The sequence below is a fragment of the Macrotis lagotis genome, chromosome X, assembly GCF_037893015.1.
Source record: "Macrotis lagotis isolate mMagLag1 chromosome X, bilby.v1.9.chrom.fasta, whole genome shotgun sequence".
Taxonomy (NCBI): Eukaryota; Metazoa; Chordata; class Mammalia; order Peramelemorphia; family Peramelidae; genus Macrotis; species Macrotis lagotis.
The window spans coordinates 614,912,548-614,931,630 of NC_133666.1; positions in this window are offsets into that span (position 1 = coordinate 614,912,548).

Here is a 19,083-nt window from a genome sequence, read left to right on the forward strand (position 1 = left end):
GAAGGGACACCAGGAGCATTTAACACAGTGCCTGTCTTCTCTACCCCATCTTGGGAAGACTCATAGGCTTATATTGCCATTATATTGTAGAAACAGGCTTTGAACCCAGGTTTTCCTGCTCTGGAGGACAGCTCTCTCTTCAATCTGACATGCTGCCTCTCAAGTCATCAAGAATAACTCCTTAATATAAGCTGTTATAAAATTCCCTTTCTGAGCCTCTCAGTGTCTTGAGAATAAATGAAAAAATGTTCTCTGAATCCCCTAATGAAATAATGTCCTATCCACTATTTCTACTCCTCTCGCTGAAGTTACATCTTTCCTGGTGTTTGCCCTAGGATATAGTTTGTGATCCTGTCCCCATTTTATTATTATCATTTTACCTGTTTTGGAGCTAGGATACAGAGTCTGTGAAAAAGGAGTGAAATAGACACATTTGGCAGTTTCTGTCAACAAAGCCAGGCATTTGGTCTTTCATGATTGAAATCAATCCAGTATAACTAGGAGAGAGAAGAAGGGAAGGAGAGAGATGAAGAAGAAAAACACAATCAGAGAAATAGAAAGAGACAGAGACATATAGACAAAGAAAACAAGAGAGGAGATAGAAGGAGGAAGGAGAGAGAGAGAGAAAAAGTAAATTAGAGGTGGAAATTAAGGGACAGAGAGAGGAAAGAATGGGGAAGGTTTGGAGAGGGAGAGAAAAGGAAGGAGAGATAAAGGAGGGAACAGAAAAGATAAGGAAGGAGAAAAGAGGAATAGGGAGATCTAAAAGATATATTTGATCCTGAGAATGTAAGTGAAATGCCTGGAGTAGCACAAGGGACAACTGCTTTTCAAATCTCTCAATTCCAACAGAAAATGAGATTGTTTCCCCTTTCATTAGTAAAACATCTACTAATATCTTACTATATTTTATATTTCTCCTTTTTAGAAAATCCTGCAATTTCACCTAAATCTAGGTTCTGACAAGTGTCCTTTCAAGGAGCATCCTGGCCCAGAGGCACCTCTAAGATTAGAAATGTTTATGGAGAAAATTGGAGGAACTAGACTGCTCAGCAGTGTTTTCTTCAGACAACTAAAACCCAGATAATTCAGAGCCACACCTTCTGGAGACATACAGCAGCAATCATTCTAATGCCATGCATCATTGCCTTTGGGAATACCCTTTCTGAGTGAATTTACCCATTGATCATTTACAAAAATCTAATAACATTGTGAATCAATGAGGCTTGAAGTAATGTCCAGGGCACTTCCACGATCTGCTCTGTGGACTAAATGTTTCATCTGCTGGTAAGATCCTAGAGAACAAAGCCTGGAGGCCTTTGGGATTGGGAAGACTAACATATTTGTTATCTGTGAGAAAAAAGAGGGCACAGGAGAGTGGGGGATGAAGGGAGGTCTTGTTGATATTCTGGAGAACTGTGGCAATGATTATGAGAGGGACAGCCCACCTGGTCCCTAGTCCTCTTTTTTCTCCTTTAGTCAACTCACGTTTTATTAAGTATGCATGTATTCAGATCAATACTTCCTCTTGACCAAGAATCTTTGGATGGAAAAATTCATTTCAATATTCTATTCACTTCAACAATGATAATGAAGATGGTGATGAAACATAATGTCAGACATTTAAGAATTAGAGACATAACTTTTATAACAATAATAGCTAGTATTTTTGTAGATTTATATAGTTTCCAAATTTCTTTGCAACTATTTCATTGAGTTTCACAGCAACACTGGGCAGTAGATACTACTTTTATCTACATTTTACAGAGGAGAAAACTGAGGCATGGAGATATTACTTGCTCGGAGACACACAGAAATTTTCTGAATTAGAATTGGAAATAGGGTTTTATCTAGGGCTGCATGATGCAGCTTGAATGGTCCTCAGTACAACAATTCAAGGGTGACAGTTTTGGAATTATTATCTTCATTTAACAGATAAGATGATTTTGAGCTGATTTGGTGATGTCATTATAGTGGAAACACTGGATTTGGAGTCAGAGGACATTGGTTTGAATCCCAAATTTGCCATTTACAACCAGTTTTTCTTTGACCTCTCTGGGCCTCAATATTTCTACCTCTTTAAAAAACAAACTGAGTAAGATGAACTTTAGTGTCCTTCCCTTTTCCAAGTCTATGATCTTGTGATTTTACTGTAATGTTTTCAAAGTACACCTGAAAGATTCTTTCATATTGTGTAACATAATCTCTTCACCTTGGGCCCTTAACCTTCTCATCTATAAAATGGGGTGACAATTTTTATATTGTTGACCTAATTCCAGGGAGGGTGATGTATTGTAAGGAAAAAGTTCTATGAAAGCCTTAGAGCATAAAGAAACAGCTATTATCCAGCTCTTATGTTTAGACTTTCCCTCAGCATTTGCTTTTGTGGAAGCAAATATTCCTCTTTGGATTGTATGTTCATTTATTCCAAAGAGAAATAAATAAGCAAACAAGTATATTAAACTGGAATTATTTATTAATATATATGTATATATATATGTATACATGCATGTTTGTATACAAGTATGTGATAATATTGTATGTATATATGTATATAGTGAAACAAAGGGAGGAAAAAGTCTGAAAAATGTAGTGATTCTTCTTCCATACATTTCAGAGTTTCAATTATCTAAATTATTACTTTGCCCCTGGTACAAAGAGAAGAAGATCTATTTTTAAAGTCACTGGGAAATAAATGCTAGGTTGGTCTTCTTGTCAACAACACTTAATAATTTTGATCAGTAACTCATCATGTTTTAAAGTTGATGGGGAAGCAGTTGTAGTTCCCTTCTCCCCCTTCCCCCAAAATTCCATTTTTAGCCAGGAATAATGAGGAGGAAGGACCCAGGAAAGTAATCAATGGGGGGAGGTAACTGATAAATACATATTTTATATATATACATATATATATATATATATACATGTATGTATGTATGTATATTTAAATAATGGTATTCCCAGAGACCAGAGGTGTCTTGTTGATGTAGGATGGCTCTTGGGCACCAGGGTTTATATCTAAGGAAAATAAAATGTAGGAACTGGGGCATGACCAGGGTCAGGAAGGTTCTCCCAGGAATAAAGCAAAAAGTTCCCTGGAATTGAGGTCAGGGTTGTATTCCCAATTTTTCTCCTGTCTTGTTCCATTGCCTTGGATAAATCATTTCCCCTGTCTGAACTTCCTTTTCTTCTATAAAATGAGGGGGTTGAATTTAGCTGATACTAATAATAGAGCTCACATTTATCAAGTGCTTGACAAATTTCATTGGTGTCCTTATATCACCCCAGTGAGGTAGAGATTACAAGGGTGGTTATCGCTTTATTATAAATTAGGAACATATCACTCAGAGAGGTCAAGTGATTTATCCTAGACCATTCCTCTAGTGATAATCAGAGCTAAGGCTGATGCCTAGACTTATCATAAGTCAATGCTCTTTTCATTACTGCCTACCTGCCTCTTTTAATGATAATAGCTAGTGTTTACATAATGCTTACTATGTGCCAGGCACTTTACAAATAATGTCTCATTTAATCCTTACAACTACTCTGAGAGGTACATGTTTTTATGATTTCGATTTTAAAGTTGAGGAAAATAAGGTAAACAAGTGAATTGTCCAAGGTCATAGCTAGTAAGTATCTAAGACCAAATTTGAAATCACGTGTCTCTGACTCCAGGTCCATTGCTCTGGCCATGATGCCAACTAACTACCCATTTTACCAGAAGATTTATTTTATTTTTTTGAAAGTCTTTGGGGTTAAATGATTTGCCCAAAATCACACAGTTAGCAAAAATCAAGCATCTGAGGTCTGATTTGAACTTATGTTTTCCTGACTCTAGGGCCAGTGTGCTCTCCACTGGATCATCTAACTGTATCTTTTACAATAGATTTAAAAAATCTCTTAGACCCCCTACTGCTGCAAATACATCTATAACAAGATAAACAGGGATGAAGAAACTCCATGAGACCTATCAAGAAAAAGAATAGAAATTGGCAAATATATGGTGATAAGCAAGTTACAAAGGATCTTTGTTAAAATGATCTGGTGAAGTATATGACAAATAATAGGTTCTTCATCTTAAGAATTAAAGATTTTAAGGTTGAGAAAGTTTGACCAGTGTCAACTTGTCAGTGACAGACTCAGGTCTTTCATATATAGTTCTTCAGATGACAAGTCTAGAATTCTTCCTAGTGTACCAGATTATCTCTCAGTATTTCTTAGTTGCAAAAAGTATGATTTTGTAAAGTTCTTTACATGTTGACTCACTGGATTCTCCCAATCCTGTTACTGTCTCCAGATCAGAAAATTAAGACTGACAGAGATCAAATGAGTTGTCCAGAGTATGTGAGATAAGATTTCAACTCAATCTTATTGACAAGTGCCATAATCTATCCATTTCACCAAATAGAATTTGTTTTTAAAAGACTATCATTATGAAGAATATGTAGCCTATTTATTAGTTTTCTTTCACTTTTCAAAGTATCATGCTTTTACTTCTCTATTTATATATTCCCCCCAATAGAATATGAGTTCCTTGAGGACAGGAAATATTTTTACTGCTACATTTGTTTTCTGGAGTCTACCCCAATTTTTTTCATATTTTAGGTTCTTAAAAATGCTCAACGGATTAGGTTGAATAAATGGAAAATGTTTTTTTCAAAACAATTTTTTCAATTACATGCAAAGATAGTTTTCAATATTTATCCATTAGCAAGCTTTTAAATTCCATAGTTTTCTACCACCCTCCTTTCCCTCCCCCCTTCCCAAGTCAGTGAACAATCTGATAAAGGTTATACATGTACAATGGTGTATAGCATCTTTTTATATTTGTCATATTGTGAAAAAAGAATAAGAAGAAGGGAAAAATATGAGAAAAAAGAAGCACATAAAAGGAGGTTTAAATAGTTAACATAGTAGGCTTTACTCTGCCTTCAGACTCCATAGTTTTTTCTCTGGATATTGATGACATTTTCCATAAGAAGTTTCTCAGGACTGTCCTTGGCCAATCACTGAACTACTAAGAGAATTTGCTTCCATCCTAGTTGACTGCCTTACAATGTTGCTGCTAACGTGTACAATGTTCTCTTGATTCTGCTCACTTCACTTAGCATTAGTTCATGCAGGCATTTCCAGACTTTTCTTAAGTCCACCTTTTCTTGATTCCTTATAGAGTAACAGAACTCCATAGCATTCACATACTATTTCTTGTTTGACTATTCCCCAATTAATGGGCATGCCCTCAATTTCCTCTTCTTTGCCACAACAAAAAAAAGGTTGCTATAGTTTTATTCATGGGGATTTCTCCCCCTTTTATGATTTCTTTGGGATATAGACTTGCTGTAACAAAGTGTATGCACAGTTTTATTGCCTTTTGGACATATTTCTAAATTACTCTCCAAAATGGTTAGATCGATTTACATTACAACTCTACCAACAGAGCATTAGTGTTCCAGTTTTCCAACACTCTCCAAAATGGATCATTTTACTTTTTTGTCATTTTAGCCAGTCTGAAATGTGTGAGGTGGTACTTCAGAGTTGTTTTAATTTTGCATTTATCTAATCAAGAGGATCTGGAGCATTTTTATATGATTATAGATAGTTTTAATTTTTTTCATCCAAAAATAACTTTTACATATCCTTTGACTATTTATCAATTGGAGAATATGTTTTTAAAGTTTGACTTCCTACTCTATATATTTTAGAAATGAATCCTTTATCAGAAACACTAGCTAAAACAATCAATTCCCAATTTCGTGCATTTCTTTCTTACTTTGGTTTTATATCTGCAAACCCTTTATAATAAAGTCACAATTATCCATTTTGCGATTTTTAATGTGTAATTGATACCTATATCTCTCCATATATCTGATATAAAGGCTATTGTCCCAATTGGTGTATGATATCAACTTTTATGTCCAAATCTTATACCCATTTTGACCTTGTCTTGGTATAGGTCATGAGATGTTGATCTATGTCTAGTTTTTCCAATACTATTTTCCAATTTTCCTAGCAATCTTTGTCAAATAGTAAGTTATTATCCCTTAAGCTTTAGAGTCCTTAGGTTTATCCAAAAGAACATTACCACAGTCATTCACTACTGTTTCTTTTGTACCTAATCTTTTCTATTGATCCACTTCTCTATTTCTTAGCCAGTACCAGACAGTTTTAATAATTGCCATTATAATACGGTTTTAGATCTGGTATAGCTACGTTACTGACTTTCCTTGCATTTTTTTTATCAATTCCTTTGATATCTTTTTAACATTTTGTTCCTCCAGGTGAATTTTGATACTATTTTTTCTAGCTCTATAAAGTAATTTTTTGGATGTTTGATTGGTATGGCATTGAATTAGTAATTTAATTTGGGTAGAATTGTCATTTTTATTATATTAGTTCAGCTTACTCAAGATCAATTCACATTTTTCCTATTGGTTAGATTTGATTTTATTTGTGTGAAGAGTGTTTTGTAATTGTTTTCATATAATTTCTGAAGTTATCTTGAGAGGTAGTATTTTATGTTGTCATCAATTACTTTAAATGGAATTTCTTTCTCTTACTGTTAGACTTTGTTGGTAATATATAGAAATGCTGCTAATTTATATAGGTTTATTTTATAACCTGATTTTTTGGTAAAGTTGTTCATTGTTTCAAAAAGTTTTTCATTTGATTTTTTAGGGTTCTCCAAATATACCATCATATCATCTATAATGAGTGAGAGTTTTGCTTTCTCCTATTCTAATTCCTTCAATTTTATTTTCTTCTTTTAATGCTAAAGTTAATATTTCTAATTAATAGTGGTAGCAATGGGCATCCTTGCTTCACCCCTGATCCTACTGGGAATGTTTCCAACTTATCCCCATTATATATAATGCTTCATAATGGTTTTTAGATAGTTCCTACTTATTGTTTTAAGGAAAACTTCATAAATTCCTAGACTCTCCAGGGTTTTTTAATATCTTGATATGATCAGATATTGTATTTTGTCAAATAATTTTTCAATATCTATTGAGATAATCATATGATTTCTGGAATTTTGTAATTGATATGGTAAATTATATGAATGTTTTCCTGATATTGAACCATCTCTGCATACCTGGCATAAATCCTATCTCATCATAGTGTATTATCCTAGTAATAACTTGCTAAAGTCTCTTTGCTAATATTTCATTTAAAAGTTTTACATCAATATTCATTAGGCAGATTGGTCTATAATTTGCTTTGTCTTTTTGACTCTTCCAGGTTAGGGATCAGCATTAAATTAATGTCATAAAAGGAACTGACAATTTCTTCACCTATTTTTTCAAATAGGATATGTGTAATTGGAATTAATTGCTCTTTAAATATTTGGTAGAGTTCACTTATAAATTGATCTGGTCTGAAGAATTTTGTCTTAGGGAGTTGAATGATGAGTTGTTTGATTTCTTTTTTCTTCTGATTTTTCTGATATTTTTTAATATTTAAGGATATTTCATCTTCTGTTAAGCTGGGAAGTATATATTTTTTGTAAATATTTATCCATTTTACTTATATTACCACATTTGTTGGCATACATTTGAGCAAAATAGCCCTGAATTAAAACTTTCATTTCCTATTCATTGGTGGTGAATTCATCCTTTAAATTGTTGATGTAGTTATTTGGTTTTCTTCTTTCTTTTTTATCAGATTATCCAAAGTTTTATATATATTCCTATTAATTTTTTTTCATAAAACTCTTGGTTTTTTAATTGGTTCAATAATTTCCTTTCACTTTTATTAATTTCTCCTTTGAGTTTCAGGATTTCTAATTTGATATTTAATTGGAGATTTTTAATTTGTTCTTTTTTCTTGATTTTTTGATATCCCATTTCTCTATTTTTATGAATATAAGGATCTAGAGATATCAAATTTCCCCTAATAACTTCATTTCATTGCATCCCATAAGTTTTGGTATAATATATATAATCATTGAAAGAAATTGTTGATTATTTGTGATTAGTTGTTTGATCCATATATTCTTTAAAATTGAGTAATTTAGTTTCAGATTAATAATTACTTTGTCTTTTCAAGTCCCTTTATTACATTACATATTTGTTGCAACATGATATAAAAAGGATACATTTAAAATTTTCCCTTTTCTGCATTTGATGTTGAGGTTTTTATGCACTAAAACATGGTCATTTTTGTGCCACTGAGAAGGTATACTTCTTTCTATTCCATTCTATTTTCTCCAAAGGTCTTTCTGAGGGATGATCATTGGATTCTTTAGAGGACTTTTTAAATTTCATTTTTCTAGGATATGAGGGCATTTTCCATTATAATTTCCTGAAAACTATTGTTCAGGCTCATTTTCTGATCATGGCTTTCAGGTACATCAATAATTTGTAAATTGTCATTCTTCCTAAGAGTTACTTCCAATTTTCTTCTATTTTTTTCTTCTTTTTTGAAGTTTTGTTTGATGGAATCTTGGTGTCTCATAGTTTCATTAGATTCTATTTGTCCAATTCTAATTTTTAGAGTTTTGTTTTCTTTGCTTAACTTTTGTGTTTTCTTTTTTTAGTTAGTTGAGTATACTTTTTTAGGTTTTTGCAAGGCAAATTGGGTTAAGTGCTTTGCCCAAGGCCAAACAGCTTAGTCAAGTATACTTTGAAGGAACTGTTTTCCTTTTCCAATTATTCACTCATATTTTGAAAGGAATCTATTTATTCTTTCATTTGGCCAACTTTACTTTTGACATTATTGTTTTCTTCAGGAATTGTTTTTCATAATTTTTAAAAATCCTTCCTCTCATCTTTGATTTTTAAAATTGTTTTGAGTGCTTTTAAGAGGTCTTTGGGGGGGCAGTCAAGTAGTGCATTTGGACAGAGCACAAGCCCTGGAGTGAGGAGGACCTGACTTCTGACCTCAGACACTTAATAATTGCCTAGCTGTGTGACCTTGGGCAAGTCACTTAACCCCATTGCCTTAAATAAATTAAAAAAAATTAAAAATATATCTTTTTGGATTTAAGACCAATTCATATGCCTTTTTTGAGACTTCACTTGTAAGCTTTCTATCACTTGTTTTCTGCTTTTGAAATGGCATTCTATTTTTTTATTATCCCTATCAGAATAATAGTTTTCTATGTTTAGTACATTGCTTTTTTGCACATTTTTCTATTTGAGCTCTGCTCTTGGGGCAAGGGGGGCACAGTCCCAATTTGTTTGTTTTGGGGCTGGGGGAGACTGGTACATCTGCTGTACTTCTGGCCTGCTGAGTTGGTACCTGAACTGAGCTGTGCTTCAGTCTCCCACTGACTTGCCAGTTTTCTAGCTTCTGCTGTGTACAAACCAAATGAAATATTGTAACATGATGAGTTGTGAACAACTTAGTTATTCTCAGGCATACAATATCCATCCCCGGAGAAGGAACTGATGATGCCTGAATACAAATTGTCTGATACTTTATTTTTCTTGAGTTTTGTTTTCTTGTTGTTTTTTGGAGGGGAAAGGGTGGTCTATGTTTTCTTTCACATACTGTTTACTCCTTTTTTATCTACTAGAGAGAGACTTTTTCTGTTGTTCCTTTATGATATCTACAGCTGAAAATTTGTTTCACTTTATTGGTTTTTTGCTTGTTTGTTTTTGTGGGTTCTGTTGCCTTAGGGTTTGTTTAGTGGCATCATTCAAAGTTGTTTCAGGAAAAGTTCTAGGAGTTTTGTGATTAACCACCAACTTTACTTCTGGAACTACCAACATAAAATATTTTCAACACATTTGTCAATGAATAAAAGAAAAATGGTGAATAAGAATCTGAAATTGAGGGCTTAATGGAAGGATTTTGTTGGACTGTTTAGATCCAAGCTTGCTTTAGGTAGACCAAATGGGTCAGTGGCAAGAGATAGGTTTTATGGAAGTGGGTGTATAAATAGGAGAAATCAGTCTTGGAGGAAGTAGAGTGAGGCAAGCTTCAGAGTGAAAGATAAGGGATTAGCATTAGAGACTAATAGAAATAAGTCTTCAGTGATATGAAGGAAAGATGAAAAAGATTGATGACATTGAGAAGACTGAAAATTTAGAAGGGAACTAAAGGAATTTGTGTCAAGTGGTTCAAGTACACTTAGTGAAGGAATTCACTGAGTATTGGAATGTTCTTTGTGATCTGAGAAAAAGGAGAAAAAGTGTGAATCACTGTGGATTTGGAATGGTATATAAAGACTAAATGAATAGGGGAGCATTCCACCCCAAAATAAAATACAAGGAAAAGAAGAGAAAAAAAGAAAAGAAAGGGGAAGAGAAGAGAAGGAGAAGGGCAAAGATAGGAGATGAAAGAGGAGACAGAGAAATAAAAAGGGAAGGGAGAGAGAAGGGAAGGGAAGAAGAGATGAAGAGAATGGAGTGGATAGGAGGGCAGGGGAAGAGAGGGTAAAAGAGGAGAGAAGAGAGGAATGAAGGAAAGGAGAAAGGAAAGGAGGAGTGACAAAAGGAAAGGGGAGAAGGGAGGGAAGAAAGAAGAAAAGAAAAGGAAGGAAAAGAGAAGGGGGGAAAGGGGAGAAGGAAAACCTAAAGTGAGCTAAATTTGCTCTGATTTTTGACTCTTTTGAGACATGATATCCAAAATATGTTAAATGACAGCTCTATTCTACTCTGCTCAGTCATCAGGTAGCAAGCATATATGTGTCATGCTAGGCTAAGCATTGTGCTAAGTACTTCAGATACAAAGAAAGGAAAAAAGAGTGTCCTGTTCCTCAAGGACTTTATAATAGAAAAACAACTATGCACAAAGATATACATATTCAGGATAAACTTGAAATAAACAACAAAGGAAATGCACTATTATTAAAGGAATTGGGACTATACATTGTGTTCAGCTCTGTATATGATGTTACAAACAGGTAGGGAATGATTAATGTGGTTCCAAAAGAACTGGAGACCATATAAAATGATGATAATTTAGAGAAATCAAAGGTGTTTATTGAAGAAAAAAATCATAGGAGGAGATAATACATGTCTTCTAGTGAGGGAAAGTTTGGCAAAAGGAAAGAATTAAAATTATTCATTTTGACCTAAGAGAATAGTATTAGCAGCAATGAGTAAAATCTTTCACAAGATAAATTTCATCTCAATGCTAAGAGAAACATTCTAATAATTGTCCAAAAGTAAAAGAGACTATTTGGGATGAAGTTATACTCCCCATTACTTTGTTTGATTTTTTTAAAAATTGCATTAACAAGCAATTTAAAAGAATATGATATGCCAGACATTTTAAAATATTATTTAATTTTATCCTCCCCCAAACCAGTAGATGCTATTAATATATCCACAATTCAAATAAGGGAACTGAGTCAGATGCAAGTTGGCCACACAACTAATGTCTGAGATGACATTTGAAAATAATTCTTCTTGACTCCAAGTTCAACAATCTGCCCACTGCCTCACCTAGATACCTCTGTTTTCAAGCTTGTCAATGGTATAGAGAAAGGGAATTTCTACTTAGACATAATTGGTAGACCTTAAAAGGTCTTCTCCAACTCAGAGATTCATGGGTTATTCAGTCACAATGATGGCCTAGATAAATTTAAAATCAAAGACCATAAGAACTGAAAGAAACCTTTGACTTCATTGAAACCCTCCTTCTCGTTTTACAGTTCAGGAAATGGAGGAAGGGAGAAATTAAATGACTTGTTCAAAGTCACATGTTACATAGTGGCCATGTTCAGAATCAAACTCAGGTCATGAGACTCTACGTTCAGTAAGCTACTTCCCAAACATATATTCTGTATTGGTAGTTGATGAAGTTAGTTCAGATTGAAGGATTAAGTGATCTCCTATGTTTCTCATGGACATGGAGTAAAAAATGGAGGAAAAAAAAAGATACCTTAGTTTGAAAATGGAAGAATTTTACTTTTGTTTGGGTTTTTTTGCTTCCTGTTTGGGGTGGGGTACAAAGAGCAAGAAATTCTAGCAAGCATTGTAGCTAATTCAAAATTAAATCAGGAAAAGAAATCTAATCAAGACTTGATGAGAAAGGGGGTGGAGTCTTAGGAGCTCTCTGATAAAAACTCATAAACTAAGGACTCTTAACTAAACTTTCAAGAGACAGAACCCACAAAGGGACCCAATGAAGCAGTTCTCCTACTCAAGGTAACCTAGAAAAGAGCAGAAAGGCTCTGCTCCCCGGGGTAGGAGGGGTGGCCGGCCAAAGGGGTGGGCCACCAGAGATAAAGAACTTCAGCCTCCTGGAGGCAGCCCCAGGGCACTGGGAGCCGTGGCTCACAGCAGCAGGGGAGTCCCCTGAGCTGCACCCCGGGGAGCACCAAGCACAAAGTGGGGGAACAGCGGGGGACCTCTGCCAGAGCGAGCACGTGGTGCCCAGCCCTCAGGGCACACAGCAAGCAGCTTGGTCTTTCAGCATCCTAGACCCAGAAACAGAAGCAGGCAGAGCAAGTAAGCAGGAGCCCCCAGGACATGAGCCCATTGAGCTGAGGGAGGAGAGTGAAGAGAGAGAGACTGTCCAGCTCTGTCCTCTGCCCCTGGAACAGGACTCTGGGGCTCTGACCATATTCAGATCCTGATACCAGTCTAGGCCCCCCCACAGAACAACAGGGCCCCCCCACCTTGGCCCCATGGCAGAGGGGAGCACTTATGTTCATTCACAGACCAGGAGGGAGGACACAACCTCACACACTGGGACCCTTGTGGGAGTGTCCTAAAAGCTCAGGAAGCACCCCACAAAACAGGCTTAGCCTGGGAAAATGAACAAGCAAAGAAACAAGAAGACCATTGAGAAATATTTTGCAAATGAGGCCAAGAAGGATCAAAATACTCAGTCTGAAGATGAGGAAGCACAAGCTCCTGCAACTAAAGACTCCAAGAAAAACAAAAATTGGGCTCTGGCTATGATAGAGCTCAAAAAAGACTTTGAAAATCAAATGAGGGGAATTTCAAAGGTTCCTTTTGGTCTGGCCAGAGCTGAACAGAAGGTTTGATCTTCAGATACAGGACTCAGGTGAAACATGGAGATTGGAGGACAGGGGGGAAATATGAGGGAATTAATGAGGATGAAATGCATGTATAGAAAAATGATACTGATAATAATCATATGAACCATCTCAGTTAATAGAGCAGGAAGAGGGAGCTTTTATAGTTGAAGCACAGGAGAAAGCTGAATTCGAAGATAAAATATGGTGTAAAAATGGAGTCAATGGCAAAAAAAAGGAAAATGGAATGGGAGAAAGAAAAAGAAGAGGGGGAATAGTCCAAGATATTTCACATAAGATTTTTTTTATTACAATGAGCTATTGCAATAATATGGCTGGGGGGAGGCAAGGGGGAATGAGGGAACCTTTGCTCTCATCAGAGATGGCTAGGAGAGGAAACAGCAAATATATTCAATGGGGTATAGACAACTGGAGTAAGAAGGAGGGGGGAGCAGGGGGAAGGGGTGGGGATGTGAATAAAGGAGGAGAGGATGGACTGTGGGGGGACAGTGGTCAGATATAACACATCTTCTTTTTTACTTCTTGCAAGGGGCTGGGATTGGAAGGCCTGCCCAGGACCATAGGGCCAGGTGGATTCTGGGCCTAAGGGGTGGTATGGGGGCTCAGGGCTTCTTGGCCTCAGGACCAGGGATCTGTCTGCTGCACCACTCAGTGACCCTACAGCAGAGTCAGAGTGAAAGGAGAGAGAAAATATAGTACATGGTAGTGGAGAAATAAGAAAGGAGGGAGTTGTGATCAACAATGGCAACGTTGGAAAAATATGAAAGTAACTTTTGTGATGGACTTATCATAAAGAATGTGATCCACTAACAACAGAGTTGATGGTGTTGGAACAAAGACAGAAGTACATTTTTTGTTATTATTATTTGGGGGAGGGTGCAGGGCAAGTGGGGCTGGGTGGCCTGCCTGGGGCCACATAGCAGGGTGATCTTTGGGTGTCTGGGCCAGACTTGGACCCAGGTGCTCCTGGCTCAAGGACCAATGCTCTGTCTGCCACCCAGCCACCCCTACTATTATTACTATTTTATTTTATTTTCGGTCTTTTTTTTTTTCTTCTTTTTGGTTTTTGCAGGGCAGTGGGGATCGGGTGCCTTGCATGTCACATGGCTGGGTGATTATTGGGTTTATGAGGCTGGATATGGACTCGGGTGCTCGTGGCTCCAGGGCTGGTGCTTGGTCCACTGCACCACCTGGCCATACCTACAATTATTACTATTATTTTTTTTAATTTTAATTTTTTTTTCCTCCCCTTTACTTTTTCACCCAAGCAAGTCTATCTATATTCATGGGGGGAGGGGTATGTTGTTTACTTATAAACAAGTATATTGCATTAATGTAAAAAAAAATTTGTACAAAATGAGAATAAAAATAAATTAAAAAAAAGACTTGATGAGAGTGATAAAAGAGTTAGAGAAACACACTGGTAGAAAGAAGGCAACAATCCATGATCACTGAAACATTATAGGTTTAGACTTGTAAAGGATCTTAAATAACATTCTAAGCATTCTATAAACAAGTAAATTAAAATTTAAAATTACTTGCCCAGGGTCATACTCTTATTTTAAATCCAATTTTTTTCCAAGGGAATGATACCATGGATATAATGGGTATGAAAAAGAAGAGATATAAAAGGTTCTATTAGGAAAGTAGGATTATTTGGGAAATGGTAAATTTGGAAGAAATGTCTGCTAAAATAAAGCACAGAGAATTTTTTTCATTAGGGAGAGATGACAAATTAAAAAGATTATAAAGGAACTAAAAGCATGAATATTGAAATTCTTTTTTTATGTTTTTTTCAAGGCACATGGGGTTGATGATCCTTGTAGTCTAATCATGCTTTTAAAAAACATTGTTATTTAAAGTTTTGAATTCCAAATTCTGTCACTTTTCCCCCAACCCACTCAGATTATAAGCAATCAGCTATCAGTTATAATGTGCATGTATGTATATTATTTCTATATTTTTCATATTACATTTTGTATAAGACTAAGAAAAAAGAAAAGTGAAAAATAGTATGCTTCTGTTTCCAAAGAATATCACTTCTTTTTCTGGAGGTGGATAGTTTCATCATTAATCCTTTAGGATTGTCTTGTATCCTTGTATTATTGAAAATAACTAACTCATTCACAATTCTTCATCAAAAAATATTGCTGCTACTAGGTACAACATTTTCCTGCTTCTGTTCATTTCACTATGCATCAGTTCATGCAAGCCTTATCAGGGTTTTCTGAAATTATTCTGCTGGATATTTATTCTAGAACAATAATATTCTATTAAAATTACATACCACAGTTTATTGAGCCATTCATCAAATGTTGGACGTTCCATCAATTTCCAAATCTTAACCACCAAGGAAAAAAAAATGGTATAAATAGGTCTGTTTTCTTCTTTTTGGAGTCTCTGGGATATATAGACCAAGAAATAGCAATGCTTTTTCAAATAGTATGCACCATTTGATATGGACCAAACTGCTCTCTAGAATGGTTGGGTCAGTTTATAACTCCACCAACAATGGAGTTTTCCTATATCGCCTCCAATATCCTAATATTTGCCTTTTTTTGTCATATTAACCAATTTGATAGATGTCTGGTACCTCAGAGTGGTCTGAATTTGCTTTTTTTCCTAATCAGCAGTGATGGAGAACATTTTTTTATGTTACTAAGTATAGCTTTGATTTCTTTGTTTGAAGTCTATTCATATCCTTTGACATCTTATCAATTGGTGAATGACAATATTTTTATAAATCTTGCTCAATTCTCTTTATATTTGAGAAATGAGACCTTCATTAGATATTCTTGTTGCAATTTTCCCCTGTACATTCTGCTTCCCTTATAGATTTTGCTTACGTTAAAAAAAAAAAAAAAACTTTTCAGGTTTATATAATCAAAATTATCTATTTTATATTTTATAATGCTCTTTTTTCTTTGACCCTAAATTTTCACCTTATCCATATATCTAACTATTCTATCTGAGTTTACTTTGTAACCTTAACTTTGCTAAAATTGTTAATAATTTCACATAGTTTCTTTAGTTGATTTTCTAGGATTTTCCAAGTATAACATCATAACATCTATAGAGTGAGAGCTTTCTCATAAAGCAATTTAAACTTCTTGTTATTCCCTGAACATAGCACTTCATTTCTCAACTCTATCTCTGTGCCTTGATTGTCTCTAATAACCTAGACTGTGCTTCCTTCTCGCCACTAATTCTTAGAATCCTTTGTTTTTTTAAACTAAATTCATGTATAATTAAGTCTTTCATAATGTTAATCCTTTTACTTCATATTGTACATATAGATAGATAGATATAGATAAATATTTACATATCTATATAGCTATTGATATAAGCATGTGTTTTCTCTTGCTGTATAATATAAGTTTATGGAGGACAAGGATTGTTCTTTTTTTTTAACCCCAGTACTTAGCATGGTGTCTGACACACAGTAGGTGCTTAATAAATGTCTTTTTCTTGATCAGTTGGTTGATTTGAAAGGTAGATTATGAGACAGGAAATTAAGTCATAGAGACAAAGCAGAAGCATAAATTTCAAGTAAGATGATAATAGAGAAGAGAAGAAAATTACATAAGTAGTTTGGAAAGATTTGTCACAGTCTTCTACACATACTATACGTCATTCTCTGATCAACATGAAATCTTGATTATTTAGAATTCTGGTATTCTGCAATTTGAAGGTTTACAGCATGAACTGGAGAATGGTGGTGAAAAAGGAAAGGAATAAGCTTTTTATTAAGCACTTATGATGGACTATGCCAGACACTATGATAAGTCGTTTACAAATATTATCTCGTTTGATCAACACACCAATCTGGAGTGTAGGTGCTATTATTTTTTTTCCCAGGCAATGGGGTTAAGGGATTTGCCGACGGTCATACAGCTAAGTAATATTAAGTTTCTGAGACCTGATGTGAATTCAAATCCCTTTGACTCCAGGGCTGGTGCTCTAGCCACTGTGTCACCTAACTGCCTGTGGTAGGTACTATTGTCAGTTCAATTTTGTAGGTGACAGAGTTGAGGAAGACAGAGGTCAATTGATGCAGTGTCACCCAGCTACTATGTCTCTGAGTAAAGATTTGAACTTATGCTTTCCTGACTCTATTCCTGGTACTTTATCTATTGTAGCTCTTAGCCCCTTCCAAAGGAGCAGGCTTTTATGACAGTGAGGAGCTTAGTATAATTTGAACTGAGGAACATTGTCTAATCAATGTGGGAAAAAAATCTTCCTTATAATGAAAATTATGGAAGAGTAGAAAAAGGCATTTTCCACACATCAAAGAAGCACATTGCTAAGAAAAACTGGCTAATAATTAGAATAATACAGATATAAAATGCTGCCTCAGAAGGTAGAGGATTTCCCCTAACTAGTGGTCTTTAAGTAAATATTTGCTGATGCCTTATCAGATATATTTTAGTGAGGAGTCTTATTCTCATCCAGGTTGCATTTGATGACTACTAAATTCTCTTCCAAATTTGAAATTCTGTCATTCTGAAATGTCCTATATGATGATCGTGATCTTCTCATACCTAGAGGTATGAGATGATCCTTTGCTATATGGATGATACTTTGCCGATAATGTTGTTGGTGAGAATTCTGCCTATATATAATTTAAAGTTGTGAACTTTGAAACTCCTCTCAACCCTGAGATTCTATACCAATGGAATTCGCATTCTTAACTAAAACCTTCCTTTGAAAAATGGTCTAATTATGTTTAGGAAAAAAGACACGGGGCAGCTAGGTGGTACAGTGGATAAAGCACTGGTCCTGGAGTCAGAAGGATGGGTCTCAGACACCTAATAATTGCCTAGCTGTGTGACCTTGGGCAAGTCACTTAACTTCATTGCCTAGCAATACACACACACACACACACACACACACACACACACACACACAAAACAAAAACAAAAAAAAATATTATCTTGGCTGGAATTTCATCTAATGGAGTAAGTTGAGGAGATTTATTTCTTTAAATGGATACATGTACCACCATTTCTTTTCCTGAAATCTAGAAAGTAATTTCAAACCCTTAGATTTTCATAAACCTGTAAGATGATTATATGACTATATAAGGAAACTCAACATCAGCAGAGTGTGAAAATTTCTTATTCCCCACCTTTACATTTCTGCTAATGGCTCTATCTCCTGAGTTGGTTAGAAAGAGTCCTTCAGTCAATAAATACCACGTTTCTACTTTGTGCGAGAGATTGTACTAAAACTTGTGATTTCAAATAGGAAAAAAAAGACAATCCTTGCACACAAGGAAAACAACAGATGGAAAAAGGTGGAAAGGGGGGACATGATGGAGAAGTCCAAAACCGAACATTATGTTGGGAAATAAATGGCTGGCCTGGATTCCTTCGTTAATGGAAACCTTGAGAAGAGCTCTTTGCTCCTGCCTTCTAATGGGGTATGATTACCAAGGCTTATTTAATTTTGTACACTCAACATGTTGGTGAGGTCCTTTGAGCTGTGATGGAAAAGTTCAAGGGAAGGCAACTTTGCTAGAAAATGACTCAAATACCTGGGAGGTAGGGAGTGATTTGCTGGCATGGAAAATGTGTTCTTTTTCTAAGACTATTCAGGGACAAAGATGTGTTTATCTCCTTTCCTTAACTGCCTTTCTTTGAATCTAAGAACTTGATTTCTAATGCATGTCATACAAGCAGCAAGAGGGAGCTGTCCACAACATAAACTTATGCTCCAAATCAAGAAGGGTCAGGTTAACCATAATACTGGGATTGAAAAGGTGAAACAAACAAGTCAGGTTAGTGAACTCATCAATTAGATGAGTTCAGATGCATTTAGATACAAGCTGGACAATAGTATTAACAAATTAAATTTAACAAATTAAATCTCTATATAATCATTTATTATGAGAAATGAAAAAGATTTTAGAAATCATTTAGTATAATACCACCTATTTTACAAAGGTTTTACAGTAAGACCTAGGAACGGGAAATGATTTTGTCAATGTTAGAGAACTTAACATAGTTTTCAACCTATATGTTCTCTCTCAAAGGCTAGTCCTATTCATAGTACAATAAATAATTGTTGGACTTTGAGTCAGAAAGGTTTGAATCTTGTCTTAAGAATTTACAATATTTGTGAAATGGAAA